Source organism: Elephas maximus, chromosome 20, assembly GCF_024166365.1.
Source record: "Elephas maximus indicus isolate mEleMax1 chromosome 20, mEleMax1 primary haplotype, whole genome shotgun sequence".
Classification (NCBI taxonomy): Eukaryota; Metazoa; Chordata; class Mammalia; order Proboscidea; family Elephantidae; genus Elephas; species Elephas maximus.
This window is the reverse complement of record NC_064838.1, coordinates 45,757,869-45,777,137: the sequence shown is the minus strand read 5'-3', so window position 1 is coordinate 45,777,137 and position 19,269 is coordinate 45,757,869. Positions and strand designations below refer to the sequence as shown.

The window sequence follows — 19,269 nt, the reverse complement described above, 5'->3', positions numbered from 1 at the left end:
TCTGAAAATCCTTTTCTCAATCACTTTATTTTCCTGCCTTTGTTCAGTGAAAACTTTGCATTTGACCTGGGAGTGTGGAGCACTTGTAAATGACTAATATTCTAACTCATCTGAAAGTGCCTGAAAGGTTTTCTTCTTGGATAATGCTCTTCCACTTGCAAGAAGCCAACCTCTCAGCCATTAAGGAAAATGTGGATCAACATGGTAAAGTCCAGCCTGTTCACAGCCTGTCCCTGAAAATCCTCCCTGAGGAATTCCCATACACTCAAAGTAGCTAACCCAGGAGGGAGTCACTCTTGATCTGAGTTCTGGGACCTGGATTCTGTGGCATGGCCTCTCCTTTTCTGTTCCTCTCTGCTCTGAAAAATGTATGAAAGAGTCTGAAGCCAATCTAAAGTTTGTAGCCTCCACGTAATCTTTCTGGAGCCTCACATTCACCCATTGGAGACTCATTTGGACCAAAGCTCTGGTGCCCCTGTTAAGTGCCCAGGGTTGCCCAAAAGGAGAACGCACACCTGAGTTTGGCCACATGGAGGTACAACACCTTTGGGTCTAGGATCTTAAACCCTGTCCTGTCAGCAGTACCAGCCAATCCCTTCACCCCTTGGGTCCACAAGGATGACACACAAAGGATTGTGGAGGTTGGTGAACTTAGCCTTTTATAGAGGAATAACTGGGCTCTTTGATGTTGCCCCCGGAATACTCTGAGACCTTGCTTCAGTTAAATTTATCCCAAGGCCAGTTTGACACTTGGCCAGGAAGTTGTTTCCTGTGCATACAAATTCTGCTCAGCTCTGTGTGGTCCATCTGACTGCCCCAGAGCAGGGACCGCCGTGGGTCAGCAGACTCTTCCTGTGAGTGTTCCAAGCCCATCTCCTCCCACCACACACAGCTCCGTGTCACCACCCAGCCAGACATCACGGATGCATTAGGGTCAGCCACCAGCTGACCTGTCTGTATGAGGTGAAAATCCAGAGGCTCCACAAACCCCCTCCCTTGTTCCAGAGAAGCCTTTCTCAAAAGCCTTCCAAAGAATATCCTCAAACTGTGGCCTAAGGGAGGGGAGGGTGGGATCTCTCAAAGGGACTGCTCATTTTCTCAAAATGGCATTGCTAAAACGTTTCCAAATGGAGAATTTCAGTATTTGATCAAACCCTTCCACAGAAGTAACAGCCAACATGGGAATTTCAGCTGTCCGGCAGTCAGTATCAGGCCTAAATTTTGACTAATTGGTGCCTGATGGCTTTCATCATGTAAACAAAATGTGCTTTAATTTTCCTCTTCATGTTGTTTTCCTCCCAATTTTATTAATTTGAAGGAATTTCAGGGGCCGTTAATGTTTCATTAGAGAGTCACAGAAGTATAAGGTGAAGTTTGGAGGACACAGCATGGCAGAAAAGGATAACTGCAGACTCTTAGCTCACGTGTCACCAGCTCTTGTTTCTGGCTGTTGCCTGGTCATGTTCAGCCTTGCCCTGCCTTGTGTTGAGGTGGCTTACGAGGTGTTGGTGAGTCTCATGGAGGTGCCTGCCTTCTGAGTCCCAGACAGCACGCGAATCATTCACAAAGCTAGCCACTCCCTTACGTTCACACTTTGCTACCTAAGGCACTGGTGGCTGTAGATGTGCTTAAAAGCCCTGAAATGACCCCTCACCTACCTTCCTGATTAGAGGCCCAGAACACAGCACAGAGGACTCTGGGAGTTGGCCCAGCTTCTAGTTTTCCAGGCCAGGCCTCCTTGGCCTCTTGTGTCCCTGAGACCGTCTGTCTGACCTTAGAGATACCAACTTGACGGCTTTGAAGCTCTTAGTAATGGCTTCTCAGAGGTCTTGTGGGAATCAGATACTAGGTCCCAACCCCGTAAAATCTCCTAAGTCTCCCTTTCATATTTATTGTGACAAAGATGTTTTGTTATTATGAGCAGAAATTACAACTGGTCATTAACCAATGGATTTGTTCCCCAATCGTGATGTGTTTCAGGAGGAGATTTGAAGATTTTACTCATTGAGGTGACAATATTATAAAAAGTCATCACTTACCAAAAAAAAAAAAAAAAATTCTAATTGGTTTAAAAGATTACTAATAATTGTCAATTAGTTTATCTCCCCTCTACTCTGAGAACGAGTATATAATTGTGTTACTTATTTTCAAATTTAAGCTCTATGTACCTATCTGTTCCTCCTTTTCCATGAGGAGTATTTGAGTTACTTCACTTCGGATAGGAAGTTCAAGGATTCTCTTTCTATAGTACAAAGTCTAGGATGCAGACTTCCCTCTCATTCCACACTGTCCACTCTGTCCACAGAAAAGGACTATTTAGACACGTAGCCCTGCAAGAAAGGCTCTTCAGTGCTTGGCTCACTTGGCACATTCCTCCAGCAGTCACATTCTGCCTCATACCTCCACCAAAACACGTTCCTTGCCATTGAGGATGCAGGTCCTGACAGCATCTTATTTTTGCTTCATTGAAGGCTCAGGGGAAGGAACCAAGCCCAAAACCAAACCCATTGCTGTTGAGTCGATTCCAACTCATAGTGACCCTATAGAACAGAGTAGAACTGCTGCATAAAGTTTCCAAGGAGCGGCTGGTGGATTCCAACTGCTGAGTTTTTGGTTAGCAGCCAAACTCTTAACTACTGCGCCACTAGGGCTCCGGGGAAAGGAAAGGGAAGAGGAATTGAGTCAGTGTGGTTTTGGATCTGGTGCTGGTGTGTGAGTTGTTGGATGCAGCTCCCTTGTCCCCATCACCTCTCACCTGGACCCTTTCTGCAGTTCTCCTTAACCAGTTCCCTGCTCCCAGCTGGGCCCTGCTTTGCAGCTTCTACATCTCCACCAGGCTTGTTCCCACCTCAGAGCCTTCATGAGTGCTATTGTTGACCCTCCCTAGTATATAAGTTCCCCAAATAGCCTCATGACAGTTTTTTTTTTTTAATCATTCTTTCCTCAATTATGTGTCATCTCCTCAGAGAGACTGTCACTGCCATCCAACCCCACACCTCTGTCTTTCCTTTCCCCCTGCCTTGATTTCTTTATGACATCCCCTCCAATATCTCACATTTTATGTGTTTAGTTTTTAACTGGAAGCTCAGACTTGACTCTCCTGCCCCCAAACACTGTATCCTGTAGTATATGTCATAAACCATGAGCACATAGTAAGTGCTCAGTTCATTCTGTCTTCTGGAAAATTACTATCTGCATTCCCTGGACGTACCTCCAGGCCCTGGATAATTTACCTCCTGCCTTTGGGGCCTCTTTGCTGCCAGGCAAGCTCGTGTCCATTCCTCAAAGCCTTATTCAGAACACACCTCCTTGGTGATGTGTCACTGACCCCTCTTTAAGATGAGTAGCTTCCCCTGTCTTTGCACCTAGGGTTCCTTTACCCCAGAATTACACTAATATTTGTAGGAAACTTCACAGTTGCCAAAAGAGCTTTTCATGTGTTCTCACCTCATGTATCATTGTGATTTCTCTTTTTCCCACCTCTTACTAGACTGAGGCCCTTGGGAGTGACTGAGGGTTGGGTATATAATTTTCTTATAACACCAACGGCCTCAAACATAGGATTTACCCAAACTTATTTCATCTAATTGCAGTCATATTTCACATTTGCTTGTACATTTATGTTTTGTACGTAACATATTATAAGCATTTTCCTGATTGTCCCCGTTTTCAGTGGTTGAGTCATGGCAGAGTGGTTTAGTGACTGACAGTGTCATTGCTTTGCAGAGTAAGGAGTTGAGGAAAGAGGAAGCTGTGGAGTTTAATTAGCCTTGCTGACCCAACATCTCCTTTGCTCACCTCTATCCAGTAGACTGTTCAGAGAAAGAACTGGAAATTGGCATTTTTCTTTCTGTCTACTTCTTTGTTCCCTCCTCGCTCCCATTACACACACGCACACGACACATATGCAGTGATTCCGTTACTAAATAGATACCTCAGTCTTACCCCATATGGTATTCCTAAGGATCCGCTGACATTTGTTTGGGTCAAGTTCACGTCATGTCTGCTCACGCTGTTCCTTACTTATGACCCAAGTTCACACACTTATCAAATCACAGTTCTGTCCTTGAGCATTTTCTCTTTTGAGGAAGAGAGTTTAGCCTCATCTCATGGTTGACGTTGGAGTACCACTGCCTTGGAATTCCTTTCTCTCACATTTGCCTTTCTGAGCACATGGGTTGGATCCTCCTGGGCAAAAAGGTATGACCTGACCCTGTATTCCACCTGAACTTTCTTTGGGCCAACCTCTAGGTTATTCTTATAGTCACAAGAGGCCTACAATTATAATTTTTTTTGCCAATTAAAACTTTTTTCCCCCCACATATTTTGGACCTGGATGTTGTAGATAGATTAGGCCTAAGAGATTTCTCAAACCAGCTGTATTGTATTCAACGTTTTAAACTTACTCAATTTAATGGCCAGAAACTGATGTAATTATGAACAGTTTCTAAGCAATAAGGGCATTTTTACTGCCCTGCAGAGAGCTGAGAAAATTGGCGGGCCTAAAGTGAAGAAGGAAGTAGCTATGGATAATTTTCTTCCAGAAAATAATCATGTCTTATGGGGTGAAAAAGAAAAACATTCAAATCCTGAGCATGTCATTTCCATGACCTCTGGATTGAGCAGGTGCCCACAGGTACGGACAAGAGTCTGAGAAGGACAGGAGAATGATGGTGTCCAGCTGGTTTGAGGAGCCTATGAACCCCAGAAGGTGGGAAAAAGATCAAGAGAAAGAAGTAAATCCCTCAACACTGGTGTGTTCTCCTAAGATCAGCTCTCCTGTGCTACGTGATAATTTAGATGTTTGCTACCCCCATCCTCCCTTGCTTGCTGCCTTCCCACATCCAGTACTATCGTTTGAGAGGAGCAGTGTTCCCCACTTTGACCCTTGCTCTCGAGGCTGCTGTCCTAAACACCACAGACCAAACTTTTCCCTCTGGGACCTGTGCTTCAGAGGCTGGAGGTGGCTCCGCACCACAGAATGTTGGCCTCCTCACTACTCATGAAGGTTCCAATCTCTGTCTCCTCCAGTCAGACACTGACCCTGTCTCTGTGGTGGACACTCCAGCAGCCAGGCCCCTGTGAGAGGAGGCAAAAGACAGCATGGTGACCGAGGGGGTGGGCAAAGGGCAATGCATCAACAGGGTGGCCAGCAGGAATAGAGTCAAGGTGATCAGGGCCTCCATCCCAACTTCACTACTGACCAGTACCCTCACCCCACCTCTAATGTGGGACCATAGAAAACTTTCCTCATAGGGTCATTGTAAAGAGATCATGAGATAATGGCCCACAGTGCCTACTCAGCCAAGCATTAATTCACTTCCCATCACCATCAAGGACAGACTTCCACCCAAAAGCACAAGAAGAGATGTGCACGGCCTTCTGGTAGCCAGGCTCCAAGAGATATTGCCAAATAGGTAATGGTCTGCACAACAGGAACAGTTTACTGGACAATACACGTGATCCACAGCCTCCTTTGGCCAAGATAAGGAACTGGTTCTGTGTAGGGGAGAGATTCTGTGGTCCCTGCTCCCACTGGAAGTGACCAGGATCAGCAGTAACAGTGGTGGGGAGCCAAGGGTGCCATACAATTTACAAAAGGAGGCCTGTTTAGCAGCACAGAGGGGGTAAGCTGTTTACACAAGATCTCTCAGCTTGTAGGCAGTGGAGCTAAAAGTGGAACACTTTAGGCAGTCAGTCAGTTACTATTAGTAATCAGCCAGTCATCCAACAGCTGGCCACGGTGTGTACAGGTAGGTATGAGGATGAAGTAGTCTCTTTGGAACAGCACGGGGTCTTGAAGTTGAGGAGACTGGGTCAAATCTCAGTGCCACTGCCAGCTGGCCAGGTAACCTTGTATAAGTCACATAAGCTCTCCTAGTCTCAGTTTCCTCAGCTGTAAAATGGGCAGAGTAATATTATTTTTCAAAGTTGTCAAAAATAATATAATCAAAGCACTTGACTCTGTTCTTGAGTAGGGTGGTACTCAGAGATGTTTGTTTCCTTTCTCGACCCAAATCCCAAGCCATTTTTACTCCAGGGCTTTTGTCTTGGTTAGTCCTATAGACAAAGGTGACTAACATTTTCTACCTGAAACCTAGGTTTTGTTGGCTTTGCCCGTACACACCTGGCAATGCTGTCCTCTGCAGACACCCCTTCAGTCCCCCTCCCCAGTTCTTCTGCAGATATAAAGAATGGTGACCCATGGATACTCTTGAAAAAGAAGTGGTCCTTCATCTTCCACCTCTGCTGCCCCAGCCTCCTTCAGCTTTAGGAATCACTATATTCCAGACACCATCATTTCCCCAGGCCCTGATATTACTAGGGTCTCCCAGGGAGCTAGAGCTAAACTGTGCTTCACACAAAGGGTGGAAGAATGCCTCCCGTGGTAGCCTACGTGGTCACAAAGACGGTGCTGTTCATGCACCAATACTGTTCAGGGTGTTTAGTGCAATACCTGTGTCCCCCCTCCAGAGAAGCAGAATTCCTGGGGTCTTGGCCCCAGCTAGGTGAGCAAGGCTGTGCGACTGGGCCAGCCTCATCTGCAAGACCCACTTTTTTGGGGAGATGCTCCAGTGTTGGCTCCAACTGTGACCCTCACCCCTTAGTGATCAGCAGATCCACTGATAGGAATCCTTAGAGACAGCTTTCAATTTGTTTAAGACCGTCCCCTGCTTACTAGCCCTGTTCAGAAGAGGCCTCCCTTGCTTTTTCTGTTGTTGTTGTTGTTGTTAGATGTTGTCCAGTTGGTTCCAACTCATAGCGACCCTGTGCACAACAGAACAAAACTGCCTGGTCCTGTGCCATCCTTACAATCGTTCTTATGCTTGAGCCCATTGTTGCAGCCACTGTGTCAATCCACCTTGTTGAGGGTCTTCCTCTTTTCCACCGATCCTGTACTTTACCAAGTGTGATGCCCTTCTCCCCTCCTGACAACATGTATGAAGTATGTAAGATGCAGTCCCGTGATCCTTGCCTCTAAAGAGCATTCTGGTTGTACTTCGTCCAAGACAGATTTGTTCATTCTTTTGGCAGTCCATGGTATATTGAATATTCTTCACCGACACCACAATTCAAAGGCGTCAGTTCTTCAGTCTTCCTTATTCATTGTCCAGCTTTCACATGCCTATGAGCACCTTTAGTCTTCAAGTTGACATCTTTGCTTTTCAATGCTTTAAAGAGGTCCTTTGCAGCAGATTTGTCCACTGTAGTGCGTCTTTTGATTTCTTGACTGCTACTTCCATGGGTGTTGATTGTGGATCCAAGATGAAATCCTTGACAACTTCAATCTTTTCTCCACTTATCAGGATGTTGCTTATTGGTCCAGTTGTGAGGATTTTTGTTTTCTTTATGTTGAGGTGTAATCCATACTGAAGGCTGTGGTCTTTGATCTTCATTAGTAAGTGCTCCAAGTCCTCTTCACTTTCAGCAAGCAAGATTATGTCATCTGCATATCTCATGTTGTTAATGAGTCTTCCTCCAATTCTGATGCCCCATTCTTCTTCATATAACCCAACTTCTTGAATTATTTTCTCAGCATACAGATGGAATAGCTATGGTGAAAAGATACAATCCTGACTCACACCTTTCCTGACTTTAAACCACTCAGTATCCCCTTGTTCTGTCAGAACAACTGCCTTTTGATCTATGTACAGGTTCCTCATGAGCACAATTAAGTTTTCTGGAATTCCCATTCTTTACAATGTTATCCATAATTTGTTATGATCCACACAGTTTAATGCCTTTGCATAGTCAATAAAACACAGGTAAATATCCTTCTGGCATTCTCTGCTTTCAGCCGGGATCCATCTGACATCAGCAGTGATATCCCTGGTTCCACGTCCTCTTCTGAGTCCGGCCTGAATTTATGGCAGTTCCCTGTCGATATACTGCTGAAGCTGCTTTTGGATGATCTTCAGTGAAATTTTGCTTATGTGTGATATTAATGATATTGTTCGATAATTTCCATGTTCAGTTGGATCACCTTTCTTGGGAATAAGCATAAAGATGGATCTTTTCCAGTCAGTTGGCCAGGAAGCTGTCTTCATATTTCTTGGCATAGACAAGTGAGCACTTCCAGCACTGCATTCATTTGTTGAAACATCTCAATTGACATTCCATCAATTCCTGGAGCCTTGTTTTTTACCAATGCCTTCAGAGCAGCTTGGACTTCTTCCTTCAGTACCATTGGTTCCTGATCATGTGCTACCTCTTGAAATGGTTGAACATCGACTAATTCTTTTTGGTATGATGACTCTGTGTATTCCTTCCATCTTCTTTTGATGCTTACCGCATCGTTTAATATTTTCCCCATAGAATCCTTCACTATTGCAACTGGAGGCTTGAATTTTTTCATCAGTTCTTTCAGCTTGAGAAATGCTGAGCATGTTTTTCCCTTTTGGTTTTCTATCTCCAGCTCTTTGCACATGTCATTATAATACTTTGTCTTCCCAAGCTGCCCTTTGAACTCTTCTGTCCAGTTCTTTTACTTCATCATTTCTTCCCTTTGCTTTGGCTGCTCGACGCTCAAGAGCAAGTTTCAGAGTCTCCTCTGACATCCATCTTGGACTTTTCTTTCTTTTCGGTCTTTTCAGTGACCTCTTGCTTTCTTCATGTATGATGTCCTTGATGTCATTCCACAACTCATCTGGCCCTCGGTCATTAGTGTTCAACGCATCAAATCTGTTCTTCAGATGATCTCTAAATTCAGATGGGATATACTCAAGGTTATATTTTGGCCCTCGTGGACTTGCTCTGATTTTCTTCACTTTCAGCTTGAACTTGCATATGAGCAGTTGATAGTCTGTTTCACAGTTGGCCCCTCGCCTTGTTCTGACTGATGATGTTGAGCTTTTCCATCAACTCCTTCCACAGATGTAGTTGATTTGATTCCTGTGTGTTTCATCTGGCGAGGCCTATGTGTGTAGTCGCCGTTTATGTTGGTGAGAAAACATATTTGTGATGAAGAAGTTGTCAGCCTTGCAAAATTCTACCATTCGATCTCCAGCATTGTTTCTGTCACCAAGGTGATATTTTCCAACTACCGATTCTTCTTTATTTCCAACTTTCACGTTCCAATCACCAGTAATTATCAATGCATCCTGACTGCATGTTCAATAAGTTTCAGACTGCACAAGCTGATAAAAAAAATCTTCAGTTTCTTCATCTTTGGCCTTAGTGGCTGGTGCATAAATTTGAATAATAGTTGTATTAACTGGTCTTCCTTGTAGGCATATGGATATTATCCTATCACTGACAGCATTGAACTTCAGGATAGATCTTGAAATGTTCTTTTTGACGATGAATGTAACAGCGTTCCTCTTCAAGTTGTCATTCCCGGCATAGTAGACTATACGGTTGTCTGATTCATAATGGCCAGTACCAGTCCATTCCAGCTCACTAATCCCTAGGATATCGATGTTTATGCATTCCATTTCATTTCTGACAATTTCGTGTGTTACTGTGATGCTGGAAGCTATGCCACCAGTATTCAGATACCAGCAGGGCCGCCCACGGAGGACAGGTTTCAGTGGAGCTTCCAGACTAAGACAGACTAGGAAGAAGGACCCGGCAGTCTACTTCTGAAAAGAATTAGCCAGTGAAAACCTTATGAATAGCAGCGGAACATTGTCTGATATAATGCCAGAAGATGGACCCCCCAGATTGAAAGGCACTCAAAAGATGACTGGGGAAGAGCTGCCTCCTCAAAGTAGAGTCAACCTTAATGACGTGGATGGAGTAAAGCTTTCGAGACCTTCATTTGCTGATGTGGGACAACTCAAAATGAGAAGAAACAGCTGCAAACATCCATTAATAATCAGAACCTGGAATGTACAAAGTACGAATCTAGGAAAATTGGAAATCGTCAAAAATGAAATGGAAAAGAAAATGAAATGCTTTTTCTGGGGAACAGAAAGTCTCTACATGGAGCCCAAGCAAGGCACAGATGCAGTGAGGGAGCCAAAGGCTGTGCATGAAAATTACCTCATTCAGGCCTGGGTGCAGCGCAGCATGTGCTAATAGAATCTTGTTTTTATTGTGAAAGGTGAGACCCTGGCAGCAGCCAGCGAAGTTTCTGAAGAGACCCACTATGAGTCCTAGGGTGGGTAGTCAGTGGGAAGGGGCTGCCATATTCCATCACCCCGACCAGAGGTCCTCTTCCAGGTTCCATCACCCCAACCAGAAATTCTCCTCCAGGTTCCATCACCCAGGCCAAAGGTTCTCCGGGTTCTATCACCCAGCCAGAGGTTCCCCTCTAGGTTCCATCACCCTGGCCAGAGGCTCTCCTCCAGATTCCATCTTGCCATCAGATGGCAAGGGGGACAGCATGTCTCGCTATGCAACTGGTGGCAATGGCTTTGAAGTAACATGAAAACCCCAGATGAAGAGAAGACAAAGTATATGTTAAGAGAAAAAAATAAAGGGGCCGGATGGATGGGTTTAGTTTTGAACTCTCTGAAGTAGACTTGTCATAGTTCCCTGCTTGTTTTTACTTGTATTTATGAGATCTGAAGGCTACAGAATTAAAATAATCCTCCCGTGTGTGAAGTGTGTGTCTGTTATAACAAGTGCCAAGGAGCACCTGGGATGCTCTCACTGTTGTCAGTCTCATCTCCCAATTTTTTTTTTTCTCGTCTGTCAGTGCTGCTTGGGCCTGTTGAGAGGAACCATGATGAGAAAACTCAAGTTAACTTGGCTTCATTTTGCCACACACATTCAGGATCAGTAACAATACAGATACATATTATTACACCCTTATAAACAAAGTACCACGGCCTGCCTATACCTGACTCAGTTACAGCCACCTCTCTTCCCATACCCCAAACTATTTATAAATACAGAAGCTCACACTGAAGCATTTTACCAGCTTCATGAGCTCGATGCTATGAGTCATAGTTACGAGCATAAAAATTTGTGGTGTGCCATGAGGCTAGAAAATGCAAGTACGTTCTGATTTATAGGTTATTAAAGCCTTAGATGGTGGTCTGGGGGCCAGGCCTGGCTTTGTCCCTCAGGGGCCACTTGGCCTGGGGCAAGCCACTGTCCTCTCTGTTCTCACAGACTCACCTGCAAACCGAGGAGGCTAGCTGGCTTCAGGGTCCTGCCATTATCGGGGGGCATAAGACGGCTCCTTTGGCTAGTTTGCACTTGGGGAAGCTGAAATTCAGAAAGGAGCTAAGCCAAACTCTGTCCCGCAGCATGTTGTGTGTAATTTGTGAACCTGGGAGGGAATTTGAGGGATGGTTGTGCTAAACACTAGCATCTCCTTTCAGTGCTTTAGTTCTACCAAGTGACACAACGCCGGATGCCAATAACTGCTCCTCTTCATTTGTACTAATGCCGTGAATTGCATCAGTTGACACAATGCCATGTTAAAGTGTCTGTCACAGAAGGTTGAGTAAAAGTATTTACCCACGGTGCGTTATCTGATTTTTATGTATATCCTCATCTAAGGAGAATTGAAGGGACTGTCTTTCCAAGTTGATCTTAATTCTAAGCTCAGAGTCCCAGCTCTTTTTATTATTTGTCCTGTAAAGACCTCATCATTTGAATGATACCTGTCTGCCAGGTTAACTGCAAGTATTAAATGCAATTCAGGTTCCCATTTTGATTGGTTTAGCCATACAGCTACCAGTCGAATGTCTTTTCAGCAGGAGATAATGACTAGCACTCCAAACACTGTTGATGTATTTTCATCACGAAGTAGAGAAATGTGAGGCAGGCATGACTGTGTTTGCAGGAAATGGACACCTGCCATTTGATGTTTTGAAATACTGAAATCTACTCATGGACTCTTAGAGATCCAGGAGCCTCTTCTATAGTACATTATTGCAAAATAAAATTGAGTTTGCTTGTCTTGGCTTTATGGGAATTAACTGACTGGTAGTAATGAAAATAGTAATTCTAGGAAGAAGGTGTTGTGTTTATACTCTTCCTCGGCCTCTTGCATTATTTATTTTCTTAAACAGTCACTGCAGTGTTCCTTCTTGACTTCTGTAATCACAGCCATGAGAAGTTCTCCGACAATGGCTTAGCCATGAAATCAAGATCACAGTAGGTAAGGGTCACCTTTATTCCTAACTCATTCAGAATGGTAAGGAGATTTTTCTCTGGGTATCAGTTTGTGCAAAACATTCTCTGCTTAGGTAGCTCAAAGGAGAAGTAGGTGGGATGACTTTTGAGCAGGCCCATAATTTGGTTTTTAAGAAAGTTCAAATACTGAGAGTATAGAAAGCCACAGTGGTAGATACACTGGTTGTTTCTAAAAGAAGGTTGGTTCCCATCTTAGTGTATAACCTTCAGCGGACTAAGAAGAGACCAAACTGTGGTAGAAGGAGTTGATTTGCTCCTATGGATAATTCATTTCAATGCCACTTGGAATCCTTTATTACAAGCTTGATTAATTATAGAGAATTATTTGGTGTCATAGAACAAAATAATTTAAGGTAAATTAAAACTCTTTTCAAGAGGTCAGTGCAGGTGTATTTTTACTGATACCTTATTCTAAAAATAAAATCAGACAGGTACACTAAGTGACAGATGAATGTGTTCCTTGTTATTTTTCACGCCCCTGTTTAGGGACATCTTGGGTTGCTCTTATTTTTTGTTGTCATTTGCTGTCGAGTCACCTCTGATTCACGGTGACCCTCTGTCAAGCAAGATGACATTTCCTGGTCCTACGCCATCTTCACAATTATTGGCATGTTTGATGCCACCGTATCCTTCCAGCATAGGAAGCTCATCGTCCAGCAGTGTATCAGACAATATCCTATTGTGATCCATAGAGTTTTTGTTGGCTAACTCTCGGGAGTAGATTGCCAGGCCTTTTCTTCCTAGTCTGTCTTAGTCTGGGAGCTCCACTGAAAGCTGTCCACCATGGGTGACCCTGCTGGTGTTTGAAATACTGGTGACATAGCTTTCAGTCTCATAGCATGCAAAGCCACCACAGTGCTAACAGATGGGTGGTGGTAGTTATGAATAAAGCTGCTGTATTTACAAACAGGTTTTTGTGTGAACGTCAGTTTTCAGTTCACTAGGATAAATACCTAAGTGTGATTCCTGGGCTGTATGGTGAGTCTGTATTTAATTTTACAAGAAACTGCCAAATTGTCTTCCAAAGTGTACCATTTTTGAACTCTCACCAGCAACGAATGAGAGTTCTGTTGTTCTGTATCCTTGTCAACATTTGTTATTGTTGGTTTTATGGATTTTTCCATCCTAACAAGTCGTTGTTGTTTGTTGCCATGGAGTCCCAATAGGACAGTAGAAATGCCTTGTAGGGTTTTCAAAGAGCAGCTGGTGGATTTGAACTGCCAACCTTTTGGTTTGCAGTCATAGCTCTTAACCACTATGCCACCAGGGCTCCATATCCTAATAGGTATGTAAAGATATTACATTGTGGTTTTAATATGCTTTTCCGTAATGATGGCAACAGGTTTGTTTTGTTTTGGGGGGGGCGGTTTAATGACAGATGATGTTGAGCATTTGCTCATGTGTTAATTTACTACCCATATATCTTCTTTGCTGAAGTGTCTATTTAGATTTTTTGCCTGTTTTTTAACTGAGTTGTTTGTTTTCTTATTGTTCAGTGTTGGGTTCTTTACAAATTCTGTATACAAGTTATTTATCAGGAATATGATGTGCAATTCTTTTCTCCCAGTCTATGGCTTATCTTTTACTTCTTTTTTGAGTATCTTGCACAGAACAAAATTTTAATATTGATAAAGTTTGATTTATCAGTTTTTCCTTCATAAATCATGGTTTTATATTACATCTAAAAACTCATCACCAAACCCAAGGTCACACAGATTTTTCTCCTATATTTTCTTCTGGAAATTTTATAGTTTTATGTTTTACATTTAGATCTATGATCCATCTTGAATTATGTTTTGTATAAGGTGTGAGGCTTCTGTCTAAGTTCATGTTTTTGCATGTGAGTGTCCATTTGTTTTAGCACCGTTTGTTGAAAAGACTATCCTTCTTCCATTAAATAACCTTTGCACCTTTTTTTAAAAATTGGCAGTATTTGTTTAGAGCTATTTCTGGGCTCTCTATTTTGTCCCCTTGATCTATGTGCCTATCTCTCCACCAATAAATACCACACTCTCATGGTTACTGTAGCTATATTGTAATTCTTAAAATTGGGTTGTTGTTAGGTGCCATCAACTCTATCCTGACTCATAACGACCCTACGTACAACAGAACAAAACACTGCCCTGTCCTTCGCCATCCTCATGATCCTTGTTATGCTTGAGCCCACTGTTGTAGCCACCGTGTCAATTAATCTTGTTGAGGGTCTTCCTCTTTCTCTTTGGGCAGTGTAATTTTTCTACTTTAGTCTTCTTTTCCAAAATTGTTTTAGCTATTCTAGTTCCTTTGCCTTTCCATGCAAATCTTGGAATCAGCTTGTTTATATCTGCAAAACATCCTGCTGGTATTTTGATATGAATTGCGCTAAACTTATGTTTACGGAGAATTAATATCTTTACCGTATTGAGTCTTCCAGTCTCTAAACGTGATATATTTCTCCATTTATTTAGGGTTTTTTTTCCCCCCTTTCATCAGCATTTTGTTGTTTTTAGCATTCAGATCCTGTACATATTTTGCATATTTACCTTTGGAATTTGCTTTAAGGCCCATCATATTGTCTATTTTGGTAAATTTTCCATGTGCACTTAAAAGGAATATGTATTGTCTATTTGTTAAAGGCATTGTTTTATGTATGTCAGTTAGGACAAGTGTGTTAATCCTGCTGTATAAAAATTCTATGTTCCTTCTAATTTTTGTGTGTGTGTGTGGGAGAGATTGAAAAATGTAGCATCACGATTGTGAATTTGTCTAATTCTCACTTTGATTCTGTCATTTTTTGACATGTATCTTGAGACTATTAACCCATTGCCATTGAGTCGATTCCAACTCATAGCGACCCTATAGCACAAAGCAGAATTCCCCACAGCTCTTCCAAGGAGCAGCTGGTGGAGTTGAACTGCTGACCCTCTGGGTAGCAGCCAAGCTCTTAACCATTGAGCCACCAGGGATCCCTGAGACTATTAGGTACTTACAGGTTTAGAATTGGTATGTCTTCCTAGTGAATTGATTTTTTTTATAAATATGAAATGTTTCTTTTTATCTCTAGTTGTGGTTACTGACTTAAAGTCTATTTTGTATGCTATTGATATAGCTACACCAACTTTCTTTGGTTACCATTTGTGTAGCATATCCTTTTCCATTCTTTAACCTTCAATTGTTCTATTTAAAATATGTTTCTTGTAAGCACTGTATATTTATGTTGTATTTGTTTTGTTTATATCCAGTTTGAAAATCTTAATCTTTTAGTTGGAGTATTTGGTAAACTTACATTTAATGTAATTATTGATGTGTTTGAGTTTAAATTTGCCACACTTCTTTTTGCTTTCTATTCATCCTGTCTGATCCATGTTCCTATTTCTGTGTTCCTGTCCTTTCTTCCTACTTTCTTTTGGATGACTAAGTATTTCTTAGTATTCTATTTTCTCCTTCAATTAGCATGTTAGCTGTACATCCTTTCTGTTCTTCTAGAGATTGTCTAACTGGGCTATCCAGTATTTTAGTCACTAGCTATATTGCATGCTCCATAGACACCAGTGGCTAGTGGCTACCGTATTGTACAGTATAGATACAAACATTTATCATTGCAAAAAGCTCTTTTGTACAGCATTGGCCCTAGGTATAACATTTTTAGCTAATTAAAATCTAACAAAAATTAGTATTTTTTAGCACTTCCCAGAAAATCCAAGGACCTTAAAACTCTTTAACTCCATGTATCCTCTCTTGCCTTCTGTGCTATTGGTAGCATGTATTTTAATTATATATTACATATCTGCACTATTATTGTTGTTAGTTGCTGTCAAGTTGATTCCGACTCATAGCGACCTTACGTATAAGAGAACAAAACGTTGCCCGGTCTTGCATCATGTTCGTGATCATTGCGATGTTTGAGTCCATTACATACACACTATATGTGTATTTATTATACACTGTGTAACTATGTGGTTGCTATGAGTTGGAATGGACTCTATGGCACCTAACAACAACATGTAACTATGCAGTGTTTAAGGACTTCGCTGCTAACCAAAACTTCAGCAATGCAAATCTACCAGTCACTTCTTGGAAGCCCTATGGGGCAGTTCTGCCCTGTCCTATAGGGTCACTATGATTTGGAACAGACTCGACAGCACATAGCAACGACAACAAGACTACATGAAGAAGAATGTGGGATCAGGATTGATGGAAGACTCATTAACAACCTGTGATATGCAAATGACACAACCTTTCTAGCTAAAAGCAGGAACTTGAAGCACTTACTGATGAAGAAAAGACCACAGCCTTCGGTATGGATTACACCGCAACATAAAGAAAACAAAAATCCTGACAACTGAACCAATAAGCAACATCATGATAAATAGAGAAAAGATTGCTGTTGTTAAGGACTTCATTTTACTTAGATCTGCAATCAACACCCATGGAAGCAGCAGTCAAGAAATCAAATGACGAGTTGCCTTGGGCAGATGTGCTGCAAGAGATCTCTGTAAAGTGTTAAAAAGCAAAGATGTCACTTTTGAGGACTAACGTGCATCTGACCCAAGCCATGATATTTTCAGTTGCCTCATTGCATGCTAAAGCTGGACAATGAACAAGGAGGACTAAAGAAGAACTGATGCCTTGGAATTATGGTATTGGTGAAGGATACTGAATACACCATGGGCTGCCAGAAAAACAAACAAGTCTGTCTTGGAAGAAATACAGCCAGAGTGCTCCTTGGAAGCGAGGATGGTGAGACTTCATCTCACTTATTTGGACATTATCAGGATGGACCAGTCCCTGGAGAAGGACATCATATTGGGTAAAGTAGAGGGTCAGCAACAAAGAGGAAGACCCTCAATGAGATTAGATTAATACAGTGACTGCAACAATGGGCTCAAATATAGCAACGACTGTGAGGATGGTACAGGACTGGGTAGTATTTTGTTCTGTTGTACACAGCACCTAATAATAACAATTATTGTAATAATTATAATTATTATATAGCCATCATTTTTTATACAGTGAATATTTATTTGGGTTTAGTCACATAGTACTCTCCCTGTTGCTCTTTATTCATTCCTTAGTATCTGAGTTTCTCCCTGATTTAATTTTTTTTTTTTTTTTAATCAGAGAATACCCTTTTTTTATTTTAATATGAGCTTTCTGGGGGAAAAAAAAAATCAGGATTTGTTTATCTTAAAATGTATCCTAATTATGTAGCCTTAAAGTTTATTTTCACTGAGTTTTGCATTCTGAATTGGTTAATCTAAAGATGTACAGTTGTCTTCTGCTTCAATTTGTTATATTGAAAATTCAGCTGAAAATCATAATTTGTTGCTTCTTTGAACATGGCAAGTGTTTTTCCCTCCATCTGGTCTCTTTGAAAATATTGTATCTGTCTCGTTTTCAGCAATTTTGTCATCATGTGTCTTTGAATTTATCATACTTTAATATTCTTGTGCTTTATGATTCTGAGACATTGTCTTTCATTAGTTTTGGAATATTCCCAACCATTATCTCTTAAAAAAATATTGCTTCTGCTTCAATTTATCTCTCTTTTAGAACACCAGTTATATATGTAATCAGTCACTTCCATGTGTCCCACGTGTCTTTGATCTTCCTTTCTGTAATGTTCATCCTTTTATTTGTCTGTACGTCAGACTGGCTATTTTTTCTTTATTTCTTCAAGTTTACTGATTCTCTCTTCAACTGTGTCTAACATGCTGTTAAACCCTTTTTTTTTAGTTCTGTTTTTCCATTTTGCAGTTCTAGAATTCTGTTTTAAATAATTTTAATTATCTCCCCAAATTCTCCATTTGCCCCTTTACTTTTTGAATATATTCATTATATTTATTTAAAGCTTGTGCCTGATAATGCCATTATATGGATCTTCTGTGAATCACTTTTCACTGTCTTTTCATCGTTTTCTTGGTAAGGTCTCCTTTACCAGCCCTGTGAGCCTGTGAAAGCTCTGCTTAGTTTTTCAGCCTCTTGGCCACTGCTCATCTTTTCATATGGAAAATGGTACCAGATAGCAGGTGTACATCTCTGGGCCCCATTCTCTCCCCTGGAACTTAGCCTTGAAAATCCTCCCAGCCTTGGTAACTCTCTGATATGGCCATACAGATATTTGTTGTTGTTTTGACTGGAAATTGTTTTGTTTTATTCTTTTTGGGTTTTGTCCAGCGTTTCTACATGTTCTTAGCAAGAGAGTTACCTGGAACAACTTAGTCTGTCTTTCCCAGAAGCAGAGCTCCATGGTGCAATATCATTTTAAGATGGCCATGTAATTGAACAAATTCCTGTTGTGCATATTTTATTCGACTTTCCATCTTTCTTATGCTTAATATTCCTACTTAGTAGTGGCAATCAGAGTAGCAGGAATAAAGATTTGTATTTATGTAGCTGCTTAAAAAGAGGCCAAAATGCTTACCAGACAACATTTTGTCATTTTGTTGGTAGTCATTGTGTATTTCTCCAGAAATCAAGTAATTTATACCTCATATGAACTTCATTGTGTGGATGGTGATTCTCCTAGTTATTACATGTACAGTATTCCTCTTTATCATGGATTGCTTCTACCTTTGTGGAAGATTGCTTTGCAAGGACCCTTTTAAGTACCTAACATTGCAAAATGAATTACGTTTTGGAAGTCTGGCTGCTGAGTAGTCATCTGTATGTTAATGTCCTCAAGTCTTCTGTTTATCACCTGGGAATTTTTCACCCTAAAAGATTAGCACTGCCAAGGTTCAGGCAGGTAGATTTGCACCAAACATGAGATAGACAACTCTGAGAGAAGCTTTTTCTTCATTACAGAAGGGTTACTCATTATTTATTTGCTTTTCTTCCCCCTCACACTTCCTCTAATGGGGATTTTCTCCTTGCACAGTAGAAATCTCTGTTCAGGCAAACATAATGGGTAGAAGCTAAATTATCTGCCAATATCCTGTGACCTCCAGGAGGTGCCTCAGAAGCCAACCAACAACTGGGAGAGCCCTGGCAGCTGAGAGGAACCCTCTCCTGACCCCATCCAACCCCAGGCTTCCCCTTCCAGGGAGTGGCTCTATATCAATGAACCTGAATTCACTTGGGCCACAAGTATTTATTTTGTGCTATTGCCCAGAGCTACGGAGATAAAGAGACACAGCACCAATTTTTTGGGCCTCAGTCTGGTGAAGGGTGTGGGCAGACAATCCACAAACACTT

The 19,269-nt window shown here is 41.7% G+C and overlaps 1 protein-coding gene across 8 annotated transcripts in view; it reads left to right on the top strand.

Annotated features, from left to right (window-relative positions):
• Nucleotides 1-19,269, top strand: part of ULK4 (unc-51 like kinase 4) — a 710,695-nt gene that overhangs the window by 669,933 nt on the left and 21,493 nt on the right. The gene's annotated exons all lie outside the window — the stretch shown is intronic.